Source organism: Galeopterus variegatus, unplaced genomic scaffold (assembly GCF_000696425.1).
Source record: "Galeopterus variegatus unplaced genomic scaffold, G_variegatus-3.0.2 Scaffold588, whole genome shotgun sequence".
Classification (NCBI taxonomy): domain Eukaryota; kingdom Metazoa; phylum Chordata; class Mammalia; order Dermoptera; family Cynocephalidae; genus Galeopterus; species Galeopterus variegatus.
This window is the reverse complement of record NW_007726699.1, coordinates 429570-443307: the sequence shown is the minus strand read 5'-3', so window position 1 is coordinate 443307 and position 13738 is coordinate 429570. Positions and strand designations below refer to the sequence as shown.

The following is a 13738-nucleotide window of genomic DNA, read 5'->3' as shown; positions in this document are numbered from 1 at the left end:
AGGCACGGGGGCAACACCGAGGGTTGCGATCCCGTTGCCGGTCCCGGTCCGGTACGGGGGCGACACTGAGGGTTGCGATCCGTTGCCGGACACGGAAAAAGATAAAAAAAAAAAAAAAAAAAAACCACATTAAAAATGTAGAAAAATATATAGATTACTATTTATTTTATCTCTGAATAGAACGTTCCAAATGTTAAAAAAAAAAAAGGTGACAGAATAAATTCCAAAGGAAAGTATCAACAGATTTACAATATACAATTTTTTTAACATCTCTGTATCCAGAAATAGTAATTCGAGGGAAGGGACAAAAAATTAAAAGACAAACAGCAACAAACTAATATCCTTAATATTAAAATCCATGCAAGAAAGGACATTAAATGGCTACCAAACATAAACGTTCAACCATTCTGTTTATCAAAAAAGCAAGTTAAAACAATTAGACACAGTTAACAGTAGCTCTCCCCGATAGGTGGAATTACAAATAGTTCTACTGTATGCCATTTGCATGTTTTTCTAAAATAAGCTTGTGTTACTTGTCTAAGAAATCGAAGTAAGATGTCATTCTCCCCCTGTCAGATTGCAGTGGTGGTTTTGTCACGGGTGTTGTTCTTGCTATTTGTGTGTGTTGTTTTTGAAGGTATTCTATTCTTATTTTGTTTGTAATGATAGAACACAGAGCTAGTGCCGGGACTTAGGCAGCCTCACTCCTTGCTGCTTATGAGCATAAATTAGTGCAGGCTTTCTGGAAAGCACCACAGCAATAAGTACCAAGAAACTTTTTTAAATATTCATACACTTTGATCCAGTAATTATCTTTCTAAGAATCTATGCTAAGGAAATATTCAGAGAGGTAGATAAAGACTTATATACAAAGATTTTGTTACAGTGGTATTAATAAAGGAAAAACTGGGGAAAACCATGCTCCGTTTGGAGGCCCAAACATACACCTCGGATATTTGAACTCAGGAACCAAAACGTGTTAAGAAGAAAACAATCAAAGGGAGAAGTTCATACTTGGAAATCCTTAAAGTTCAGTTCTTTTGTTAATGCAAAAAACCATAATCCCAGAGACATTAAGATAACATTTTTCTTTATTTAATTTAGTTATGATTTTTCCTTTTGGTATATGCCCTAGATCTCCACCTGTTTTCTTAAAAAAGAATTAAAAAAAGATCAGAAGTGCCTGAAGAAGAAATGGAAGAGGGATAAATGGAGAAGGAAACAACTTTTTTTTCCCTAGAGAATTTGAGAGGTTACAAAACAGGGGGAAAGCCTCTAAGCTTTCTATGAATCTTTCCAGCACTCAATGCATCAATAAGTTATTCTCGTGGCTAATAATTATTATGCCCATTTTGCAGAGGAGGAAAAAGAAGATGAGATGAGATTAACAGCTCAGGGTTCACATTTCTTCGTAATATATTTCTATCTTCTTAAATCAACAAAAGTTAGAGCAGAATTAAAATATTTGTTTTTCCCTACTTAGACCAAATATCAACTTCTGTTTATATTTCATAAATATTTTATGAATTATTTCATAATTAACTTAGCTTCAAGTTCTCTTTGAAAAGTTCACATGTAGATTGAAAACAGCAAGGTTTCAAAATTTCTTTTACAAGTATACATGTAGATTGAAAACATATGAAATAAGTATAGGTACTGTTTGTTTCAAAGTAGGAGCAGTATTTACTCTCCTCCACTACAAGTGAACTCAAGGTACTATATTCAAATTTTAAACCTTTAAACTTTGTATCTGTAATTGCCAGTGAAAATGACAAGACAGCCCTACTTTAGGTGATCTCTCTTAGCAACCTTCACCATGTTCAACTTCCTTCTGTCAAGCCAGGCTTGGGCACAGGCAGGACAGTCAGTTCTGCTGTTGTTAATAGCTGTCTAAAAATGTGAATTTTTCTAACTGATACGTTAGGGAACAATTTGACAATAATGCAAATTTCACACTTGTTTAATGTTTTGGTATGTTATGCTTACTGCCAACAAATGTGATATGATATCGTACTGCCTACTGTTAATATCCTTTCTGCTAATTAGTTCCAGTAAGAGAAAAAGAGTTGACTAGAAAGTGAGGCTTCGAAGACCAAGGTTAAGATACAGACAATTCATAAGAATGAGCTACTATTAGACCTCAGCGATGTGAATACAACTATTTTTGGCCAGAAACTGTTTCATCTGATTATAAATCATTTCCACTTCTGCAATAGTCCAATAGTAGATGCTAAGATCAGACTGCCCAAGGCACCCTTTTCATGATCATGCGAACACTTATGGGGTTACCTGCCCAGCGCACCCCAAACCTGATATAAGAAATGACCCTTCTGCACCTCTAAGCACAATTCCAGGTTCTTCTGAGAACCTGCCCTGCCCCACCAGCCGCAGATGTTGGTCCAGGGGAGAACACCTGACTCACGCTGGGCCACCCTTATGGCCCCTGTACTAGCCCTCAAGCCAGGCCAAACCACAGCCCTTCTCTTATTTCTGTGCTTTATAGGGTACAAATAATATATAATAAGTTACACATAAATATGCAGTTTGATGAGGTTTGACACATGTGAAATCATCATCACAATAAAGACAATGAGCATATCTAAATTCCACAATAAAGACAACAAGCACATCTAACATCTCCAAACATTTCCTCACACCATTTTAAATTCCACCCCTGCCCATCCCCAGGCCACTACTGATCATCTTTTGGTCAGATTCATTTGTGTTTTCTAGAATTCTATATAAATGGGATAATACAGTATGTAGTATTTTTGTTAACTGGTTTTCCCTCTTACTAAACTCACAGGAATTTTTTCAATAAGCACTTACCACACTTACTATGTGCCAAACACTGTACAGGCACTGTACAGGGATTATAAATAAATAATAAAGCACAGGCTCTGTAATAAGCAACATCACAGACACTGGGGAAACCGACAAATGTCACACTGACAGGAAGAGACAAGAGGACCTTAACAAAGAGCTGGGCATGCCCCCAGAGGAAGAGGCAACTCAAAAATCATCATTATTGCATCTATTAATCTAAAAAGAAACTTTCATTTTCCAATTAGTTTACATATTTCACATTATCTCCAAGAAAAAGCAATCCATGACAAATAGAATTACTCATATGAATAACTAATAATGCACATGACATTTGTACTACTCCCACCAAAAGTTAAAATTATACCTCTTATAACCCTGTAATATTTGTAATTCTGACTACCCCACAGAAATCCATTGCATTTCCTAAAGTTCGAAAAATAAAACTACATGCAACTACATTTGAAATAAAATTAAATATAATGATGGTTTAATGACAACCTAATCTTAAGATAATTAAAAAAAATAAAAAACTTACTTGCTCAAAAGAAAAGTACATTTAGCATCAAGGGAAAAACTTAGAAAACTGAGCCATATCAAAAAAAATCCCCAAACATAAATTAAAATTATGTTCGTGTTCATATATCAATATCTTATAAATTCACTTAGCACAGAACAGTACTTCAAAACTCTAGTAAATGAAAAGGATGAGGGATATATTCAAAGTTAAGGATCCACCCATTAAAGCACAAAAATTTCCTATAAAACCCGGCCTGGTCAATCAGCTAGCCTCTCTTTCTCCTTGCACTATTTTAACTGTAACATGCAGTATATGTGCATGATATTTGCAGTATTTGCTAAATAATAAAATACTATCGTTTTCTTCTGAGCACTTGCTAATGTATGACAAGCACATAAAGAAGCACTGGGGGAATTGCTGCTCTTCTTAAACTGGCTGAACGCATTTTCTTAACATTTGGGAAATCATAAAGAAGTTTTCAAAAATCTTTTTATTTTCTATTGTCCTTTCTCTAAATATATCTTGTCAATATAGGAAGGACAAAGTCGGTATTTAGCTGGCCACAAACTTAACAAGAATCAACCCAGCACTGAACTCTTAAGGTGTCCTGACAGAAATACGCTGCTCACTGTGGAAGACACCACCCCTTCCCTCCTCTTTGGCCTGGTCAGATCACACATGGATTCCTGTGGTCAGAACCAAATGGTTCACCTTCAAAGGGCTATGAGCAAACTAAAGGGAATGCAAAGATGAGCTTCCAAAACAACGAAGTCACAGGGGAGTCACAGTGATGATGCATGATCGCCATCTTCATATTTAAGAAGCTATCATATGGAAGGGGAATTAGAATTCTTCTCTGTGACTCAGCCATCCAAAATAAAACTGGCAGTCCCGTGATCACATGGCAAACTCAAGCAGGTGCCAGATGGCCATTAACAAGACCTATGGAGAAAGGGATCCCTTCTTCCCGCAGAGGACTGGTCTGCCCTCCAGAGGCCCTGCCACTTGCCAAGTCTAAGGTTCTCTCTTGTTTTAGGAATTTCCTTCCTAGCTGAAAATGTGAAAATTATGTGGCATGTTTTTCTTTTAAGCCCTTCTGCCACTTTCTCCTGTGGCCACAGGATCATCAACATCACACGCCTAAACAAAAGACGACTTTTAAAGAGAGTATCATGCTGTTTTTAAGACATAAAGAAAGGTACAGAGAGAACCCAAAGAACAGCCACATCCTCACCATCCAGCGGGAAACAAAACCCCTTAAATTGTCACCTGCATTCTCCTCCGCCCCACAAATAACCACTACCCTGATTTTGGTGTTTATCCCTCGCCTGCATTTCTTTAAACTTTTACCACATACATGTGTATCCCTACAAGTAGCACATGTCTGCAACCTGCTTTTTTTTCACTCAACATTATTCTTATGAGAGTCATCCAGGTTGGTATATATGTGTAGTTGTAGTTCAGGAGTCAACGTATGTTTTCTACAAAGGGACAATTAGTAAATATTTCAGGTTTGGGGGGTCATACAGACTCTGCTTCAACTACTCAACTCTACCCAACAAAAGGAGGCCCTCCTGAAAAGGAAACAAGCGTGTGTGGCTGTGTTCCAACAAAGCTTAAGATACAAAAACAGACATCAGGTTAGAACTGGCCCAGGAACTGCAGTCCACAACCCGCCCTGTAGTTAACAGTATTTCCTTTTAATAGCATTTCAGCATTTGTCCCATATTAGTAACTTGCTGATTTTCTTCAGTTAGCATTTACCCAAGATATCTTTTCCCATTCTATTCTATTTCAACCTTTCTACATGCTTGTTTCGGGGTGTGTCTCTTATAAACAGTACCCAGCTGGACTTTGTTTCTTATATCTGATCTCACACTCCGGTTTTTAATCTGAGTTTATCATGATTACTGATATATCTGGTACTATTTCCATCATCATATTTTATGCTATTTCCTGCTTTTTCTTTCCTTTTGCCTTCTTTCCTGCCTTCTTTCAGATTGTTTTCTACATTGTCAATATCTGTTTAGATTTATTCACATACCTACCAACTTTCTTTGTTCTCCATTTTCTCTTGCATCTTAAACCTTCCTTTGGGGATCTTTTTTTTTTTTTTTCCTGATACATATACATCCTTCTGACGTTCCTTTAGAGAGTTCTTTTGGTGGTAAACTCTTGGTTTTTATCTAAAAATGTCTTTACTGTCATTCTTAAATTATGACTTAGGGCCGGCCCGTGGCTCACTTGGGAGAGTGTGGTGCTGATAACACCAAAGCCACGGATCCCTATATAGGGATGGCCGGTTCACTCACTGGCTGAGCGTGGTGCTGACAACACCAAGTCAAGGGTTAAGATCCCCTTACTGGTCACTTTAAAAAAAAAAAAATTATGATTGAGCTGGGTGTACAATTCTAAATTGACATTTTTCTCTCAGCACTTTGAGGTGATTCTACTGTCTTCAAGACACTGTTCAAAAAAAAAAGTTCAAAAGACATTGTCAACTGTTCTAAAGTCTGCTATCAGTCTCCCATTCCTTTGTAGTAGTAATAATAGTATTAGTAATAGCAGTCAACATTTACGTGGGGCTTACTATATGCCAAGCACTATTTTAAGAACTCCACATATATTAACTTGTTTAAACTGAATAATCCTATGAGATAAGTATTATTATCCCCATTCAACATATGAGAAAACTGAGGCACATAGAAGTCATTTGCCCAAGGTCACACAGGTTATAAGTGCTGAAATTAGGATGTGAACCCAGATATGCTTGCCCCATAGTCTGTACTCTTAACTACTATGCCTTTGGATCTGTCTTTTTGGCTCTTTTCTTCATTTTTTGTATATATTACTTCTTATTAATCCTGCTTGGAATCTGTCGTGCTTCCTAAAATCTGAGGATTCTGTCTTTCATTAGCTCTGGAAAATTCTCAGCAATTATTCCTTTGATTATTGCCTCTTCCCCCATTTCCTTTTCTCTCTCTCCTGCTGGAATTCCAGTTAGACATACATTAGAGACCTCATTCCATCATTGAGTCAACTGCTTTCATAATATTCATCTCTTTGATGGTATCAGATTCTGGGCAATTTTCTCAGATTTAACTTCCAGCTCATTAATGCTTTCTCTACTTCTGCCTAATCTGCAAGTTAAAATCAACTACATTCTATGTTGATAAAATAAAATAAAATAAAATATATCATTCCACTAAATATTTTAAGGATTAAAATTTTAATTTCTAGAATTTCTATTTGGTTCTTTTTAAAATCTACCTGATCTTTTCAGTAGTTTTGTAATCCTAGCTCATGTTTTCAATTTCATCTTTTATTTCTCCAAAAGTTTTAAACATTATCAGGTACCACTACATATAGTCTTTACCTAATAATGCCAATATCTGAAGTCCTGCTCATACGAATTCCACTGTTTGCTGATTCCACTGGTTCTCACTTATGCTGGTTTATTTGCATATTTTTAAATTTTGGATTGTGAGCTCCTATCTGGTTAATCTAATCTTGAAAATCCTGGGAGGCCTGATTTTAAGGTCTATTCATCCAGGAAGAGTTTGCATTTGCTTTACCAGAAGTCCCAGCTCACTATCACTCATTTTTAATTTCTCAGCTTGGGATCACCAGATCATACAAGCATAATAAATTCAAACCAAACCCATACGAGGACTAGCTTGTGATTACAAGGTCATAGGAGACTTCCACAAACTTCCCCCACACACAGAAAACAATCTAGAGCAAAGGCCAACAGAGAGGTTCCCCTATTGTCTCCCTGCACAGAAAGAAGCACTCTGTGGCCTCCAAAATTTCAGGAGAGTCTCAGACAATGTACGTGGTTGTGTCCAAGGCTGTCTTCTCTCCCAGCAGACATAACCAAGAAAGCCCAACAAATGCTCCCAGGACAGTAGCACCTTCAGGGCTGCTCACCATTCTGGTTTCAGGTCCCTCTTCAGTATCAGTCTTTGGAATTTCTCCAGTTCCTCAGAGTTCAGTTATGAATTCAAAAGAAAGTCTTGTATTCTTTTTCCAGCATATGGGTTTTCTTTTTTTTTTTTTTTTTTTTTTTTTTGTCTTTTTTCTCTTTTTCCGTGTCCGGCAACGGATCGCAACCCTCAGTGTTACCCCTGTACCGGACCGGGGACCAGCAACGGGATTGCAACCCTCAGCGTTGCTCCCGCGCCTCGCTCAGCCAGTGAGCGGGAACCGGTCTGTATGTGGGATCCGAACCCTCCGGCGGGAGCGCCGCCGCGCTTCCCAAGCGGCGCACTATCCAGTGCGCCACCGGGCCGGCCCCAGCATGTGGGTTTTCTATACAAAAAAATTTTTAGACTATTTTTTTGGTCTGCTAGATTGCTGGAAGCCAAAGTCCAAAAGGGGAACTTGTGAAAGATAGAGGATACCTGTTTCCAAATGCCTTTAAAAGTTTGATAAAGGATTGACTTTCAGACCTAGCTTGTAAAAATATAGATTCTTGGGCCCTACCTCCATATCTTATAAATCAGAACTTTTTAGGTTAGGGCCAACAAGCTCCCCAGGTGATTCTGATATGCCACCAAGTTTGAGAACTACTAAATTTTTTTTTTTAATTCTACTTGCCTTCAAAGGCCAGCAATGAAATTATCATTTGATCTCCTTTTTACATTTTATCTCCTTTCACTTCCTCTTCATGCTACCTAGGATTTACATTCCAGTGAAAAGTGAAAATGAATTCTAGATTTCAACTGATGGATCATTCAGCTACCTCCCTAACGGTTACAGAAACCTTAACACTCACCAGCAAAAGTCAGGCCAAAAACATATCATTATTCCAGGAAGGCTTCTTGATCTTCAGTGCATATTTTAATCTAGAAAACAGCCCCCATGCTAAGCTCTGCCTCCATAGGTATTCCATCACATCTCAGTCCTTCACACTTTCTTAAAGGATAACAGAAGGACTCACTGAGCCCTGGGTCACCAGAAGAGACCAAGATGCTCCAGGACCTCCTGGAAATTATATATGAAATAGTTTGTGTGTGTGCAAGTGTTATGTATAATAGTGCAAATATCTCTATTTTTCTAAAAACAAAATACACAGCTTTCTCCAGATTCTCAAAGGGTCCCTGACTCCACTATTCTATTTCCCTGTTGCATAGGAAAAGCACACTTCTAGTTCTACAATTAAGCATCTTTCAGCATTATTAACAAATGAGTATATATTTTTAGACATATTATTAGAACTTCCCAAGTGTATTCTTTAGAACCTCAAAATAGAGTTATTACCTCAAAAAAGGGGTTCCATGGTCAAATTTATTGGGAAAGCACTAAACCTACATCCTCCCTCTTGGAGATTCATGCATTTTAAAGGCTCTGAATCACTGGTTCTGAAGCTAGCTCCGAAAAGCCCAGCTATAAAGAAGCTTCTTGAACATATATTTTCTACATATCCTTTTTTTTTTTTTTTGGCGGCTGCCCAGTACAAGGATCCGAACCCATGACCTTGCTGTTACTAGCACCACACTCTCCCAAGTGAACTAACAGCCCAGCCCTATTTTCTACATTTCTTTAGCTACATCTCTCAGAAGACTATGGAATACAATCTGAGAAATATTAGTCTAATTTGAAAATAATCTCAAGAGTATCTCTTTAACCCACTGCAGTTCTTTAAGGAACTCACATTTATTTTTATTACTTATTATATTATATATCATATATAACATTATTGTGGTCCTTGTATCTTATGCTTATTTTATATATACAAAGCTTACATCATTGTGCTATACACGGTCCTCACTAAATTCATAATTTTTGACTATTAAATGCTCTCAACCCAGAACTTCAAATACCCTATAAGAGCCTCTAACACTTCACACAAATCGCCATACTTCTTTCTGCAACTTTATATGTGAGGGTACTTCAAAAAGTTCATGGAAAGATTTGTATTATCTTTTAATTCTATTTTTCCACGAATTTTTGAAGTACCTTTGTACTCTACAGCCCCAGCCAAGGAGCCAAACATTCTAAATAGACAAGGCTCTGAGACTACTTCCAAAGAAAAAAATATATACACTAGACTCTCAAATATAAAGCTGGGGCAACCCCTCTTGGAGGAGTAGGAATGCTCCCATTCTGTACACAACAGGACAGGCTAATTATCTGATAAGCACACACGCAAGGCGAGGGATTAAGTTCAAAGAAGACATATACAATGTACAGCACAACAGAAAACAGACCACACACAAACATATCAGCCCTTTAAATTATAATCACCACAATGATTTCTTAGAATTAATCATTTTAGGACAGGGTTTCTCAACCTTGGTACTATTGACATTTGGGGCCAGATAAGTCTTTGTGATGGGATATCATCCTGTGCAGTGTAGGATGTTTAGCAGCATCTGTGGCCACTACCCACTAGAGGCCAGCAGCATCCCCTCACCCCCAGCTGTGACAAACTAAATAGACTCCATGCCTCCAGACACTGCCGAACATCCCTGGGAGGCAAAACTGCCCGCAACAATTCCTGTTGAAAACCATTGTTCTAAGGGAAAATTGCAACACCTAATATTTTTGCTAGAGATTAGAAACCAATATTTCTTTTCCTAAAAATACAAAGCACCTTTTCTTTGATCTACGTTTGATACAGGATGGATAAACATTACACTTCCAGAAGTCTCAAGTTAAAAAAAAAAAAAAAAAAGGAAGAAATTCCAAATGAGAGACACTGCAAATTACATGACCAGTACGCCTCAAAACTGTCAAGTTCACCAAAAACAGGGAAAAGTCTGAGAAACTGTTATATTCTAAAGGAAACATGATACATGACAACTAAATGTAGTGTGCTATCCTGGAGGGCTTCCTGGAACAGAAAAGGACATTAAGTTTTAAAAAAAGAAAAAAAACTAAGAAAATCTGGGTACACTGGATAATGTATCAATATTGGTTCACTAATTGTAACAAATATAACCATAGTAATGTGAGACATTAATAAGAGGGGAAACAGGTATAGTGTTTACAGAAACAATGCAGTTTTTCTGTAAATCTAAAACTGATCTAAAAAAATTAAGTTTTTTTCTTTTTCAATTTAATTAAAATTAAGAGAAGGATGGAAGAGAAAGAGAAAAAAAGAATAAAAAGCATCTCTTCCCTATGCAAGCTTCATTCTGGGAGCCCTTCAAAGGCAAGAGACCTTGAACAGATTGAATTAAGAAAAGAGATCAAATGGTCAGAAAGAAAGTGAAAAATTCCTTTGTCCTCCTGCAATTGGGGAAAAAAAGGATCTATATGTTTTTATATGAACATCAGTATTTTTTCTGACCTCTCCTTTCTACAAGACACAGCTCAAGTGTCAGCCTCTGCCAAGGATTTCCTGCGTCCCTGAGCAGTCATCTGCTCTGCTGTTGGAGCCCCTGGGGCCGGTTTATCTCCCCCAAGCTGGACTGTCACCTGACTCCCCATCCATTCAACACTGGTCTACTGCTCCGCACAGGCTCAGCCTCTGTGGGCCCCTCCCTCTCAGACTCATCCGTCAGTGAATCAACAGACTTTAAACCCACTGCTGAGTGCCCAGTGAATGCTTCTTGAATGAACTCAAGTTGGGCACGAAGGCTCGTACATTCTTTAGCTAAAGTGGGATAGGAATGGGAGGGCCCCAGACAGGACAAAGAAGGAAAAGTCTGATTAAGTCCCCACATTTTCAGGGGTGATAGGAACCACATGCATATGCGCTGAAGGCATGAAGAAGGGATGAGGTACACCGAATACTTGTAACACATAAAGAGACAGGCATTATTTAGCGCAGTGGCCTCCTTTTATAGAGAAACCAAAGCCAGGAGGAATTAGGTAACTTTTTCAGGGCCGCACAGCTAGTCACGGCACTGCCTGAAACAGAAGGAGACCTAGACCTTAAAGCTAAATAACCCACCTCCCCCTCTTACTAAATGTGTGTCTAGGACTAAGAGTTATTTAATAACTAATAATAATAGCTACTATCAACTGAGCATCTGGTGGATGCCAAACCCAGACAAAAACCCCCACGTTAGCCCTGTATTTCAATTGGAAAGTAACACAAGCTGTCACACTCCAAAGTCAACCTTGGACTGTCACACACCAAAATCCACACTCTGGTCAAATGCTGATCTTTAGTACCCAATGCTTCGGCTGTTTCATGCACTAGGCACTGTTCTAAACACCTTTCATGGATAGACATACATTCCCCAGCAAAACCCTACTACCAGCATCCCCATTTTACAGATGAAGAAACTGAAGCTTTATGACCTCCCCAATTCTCACAAGCAACAAGCAGCAAACCTTATTCATAAAATCACAATAGCAAAAATGTTGCCTGCACTTTCTTATAAAAGTAAACACACAATTAACCATTCAACCCAGCAATTGCTCTCTATGGCATTTAGAGAAATTAACGTGTACATTCACACAAAAACCTGTACACAAATGTTTATAGCAGCTTTATTTGTAAGAGCCAGGGATTGGGAGCAAGGACAAGTGAACAATGGTTAAACTGTGATACATACATGCCATGGACAACTACTCAGCAAAAAAAGGAAAGCACTATTGACACAATACATGCAACAACTTACATAAAACTCTGGGGAATTAAACTCGATGAAAAAAAGCCAATCCCAAAAGGTTATATATTGTATCATTCCATCTACATAACACTTTGAAGTGACAAAATTTTAGAAACAGAGAACAGATAAGGCTTCAGGGTGGGGACAAGGAAAAGCATCAGGAGGAAGATGGCTGTGGTTATAAAGACAATATGAGGGATCCTTGTGATGAACTGTTCTGTGCCTTGACTGTGCTGGTGGATACACGAACTTACATGTGATAAAACTATAGAACTACATATGTGCGCACAATTACAACTAGGGGACTCGGATCTGTGAACTGTATCAATATATACTTGTTATGATACTGTATTACTGTTTTGCAAAATGTTACCATTGGGGGAAACTGGAGAAAGGATATGCCTGATCTCCCTATATTAATTCTCAGAACTGCATGTAAATTTACAATTACCTCAATAAAGATTTCAATTTTTAAAAAATCTTGTCTGCCCAAAAGCTGGGCTAGATGATCTCTATTTCTTTCATCCCTAAGATCTGCAGTTCCCAACGTCTCCACAGCCAGTCATCTTTCCACCATACTGCACAACAGCTTCAAAAGCTACAGCAAAATTGAACTCTTGGCAGAGGTAAACTAAGAAAATAAGCCACCGTTTCATAGAATTCTGCATTGCTAGCCACTTTGAGCTCCCTCTGAAAATTACTCCAATTGGGTTTTATTTCATTAAACTGACTTCTGGCCAAAAGACAGAAAATAAGATCCTATGAAATGTTCTGTCTCACCAAATACTCTCGCCCTATCTCCATGTGGCACATCCACCAAATATATACACACATACACACATACATATACACATTTATATATACATATATACATAAATTTCTATTCTGAAGCTTCCTTGAAAGCTGGCCCTTTACACCAGCTCCCAAATGGTCAGCTGCTCCTGGAAAGCAGTGCCAGAAACAGGCGGGTGTGTTAGTGGCTGAGACATACCCTAGGTCAAGGTGTGACCTTGGCTAGTTCCCTTAAACATGAGTCTCCTCTTTCCCATCTATATAATGGGGATGTGACACCTCCTTTGAAGGCTACGGGAAGAATTCAGAGGGGCCATCAATGTACCTGTATTTACCAGTTTTCACTAGTTCCCCTTTCCGTCTTGCCCCTAGAAGAACGGAGCCAGGCTCATTTTATGTTCACCTGGCCACGATGCATTCATTAACTCTTTTTTAATCCCCTCCTCGCTGAGGCTAGCAGATAACCCAGAACACTCCCAACCTGGGCTCCTATTTCAAACACAGCACATCCTGTCCTTCCCCACCAAAAAGGAGAACACAGCCTCCGACCACCGCCCCAGGGCCCCGCGGCGCCCGCCTGACTGCGGCTGCTACTATTATCACCAATGGTTGATGACAATACCCAACGTTGCGTTAGGTGACTGTCCCCCAAGCGATGCTGCGGAAATCCCAGGGCAGCCCAAAGAGCTTCCGAGGCAGATTTCTGGCTAACAACCCCAAGAATGTGCAAAAAAGCTTTCCCGACCAGAGAAAGGCAAGAGTTGTGAAGTTTGTGGAGTCGCCCGGCAGAGGCGACGCTGACCGCGGCTGGATGTGGGGGACCGAGGGCGGCGACCGGAGGGCAGGGGAGGGCTCGGGGCGCCGCGGCGCTTACCCTCGGTGCTGCTCTTCGCCTGGCGGTAGCGTCCCCACAGGTAGTGCTTCAGGTCCGGGCCGGTCCCGGGGGCCGTGCTCAGGGGCCGAGCGGGGCCCGCGAGCGGCCACCCCCGGGCCGCAGTCCCGCAGCCTCCCCGCAGGGCCGCCGCCGCCACCA

At 39.4% G+C, this 13738-nt stretch overlaps 1 protein-coding gene across 1 annotated transcript in view; it reads right to left on the bottom strand.

Annotated features, from left to right (window-relative positions):
• The window catches only part of NT5DC3 (5'-nucleotidase domain containing 3), a 59582-nt gene extending 45854 nt beyond the window's left edge, over positions 1-13728 (bottom strand). The window contains exon 1 of the mRNA XM_008570284.1: positions 13580-13728. The gene's annotated coding sequence lies outside the window, so the exon portion shown is untranslated. The remainder of the gene's footprint in view (positions 1-13579) is intronic.
• Between the last annotated feature and the right edge of the window lie 10 nt (positions 13729-13738).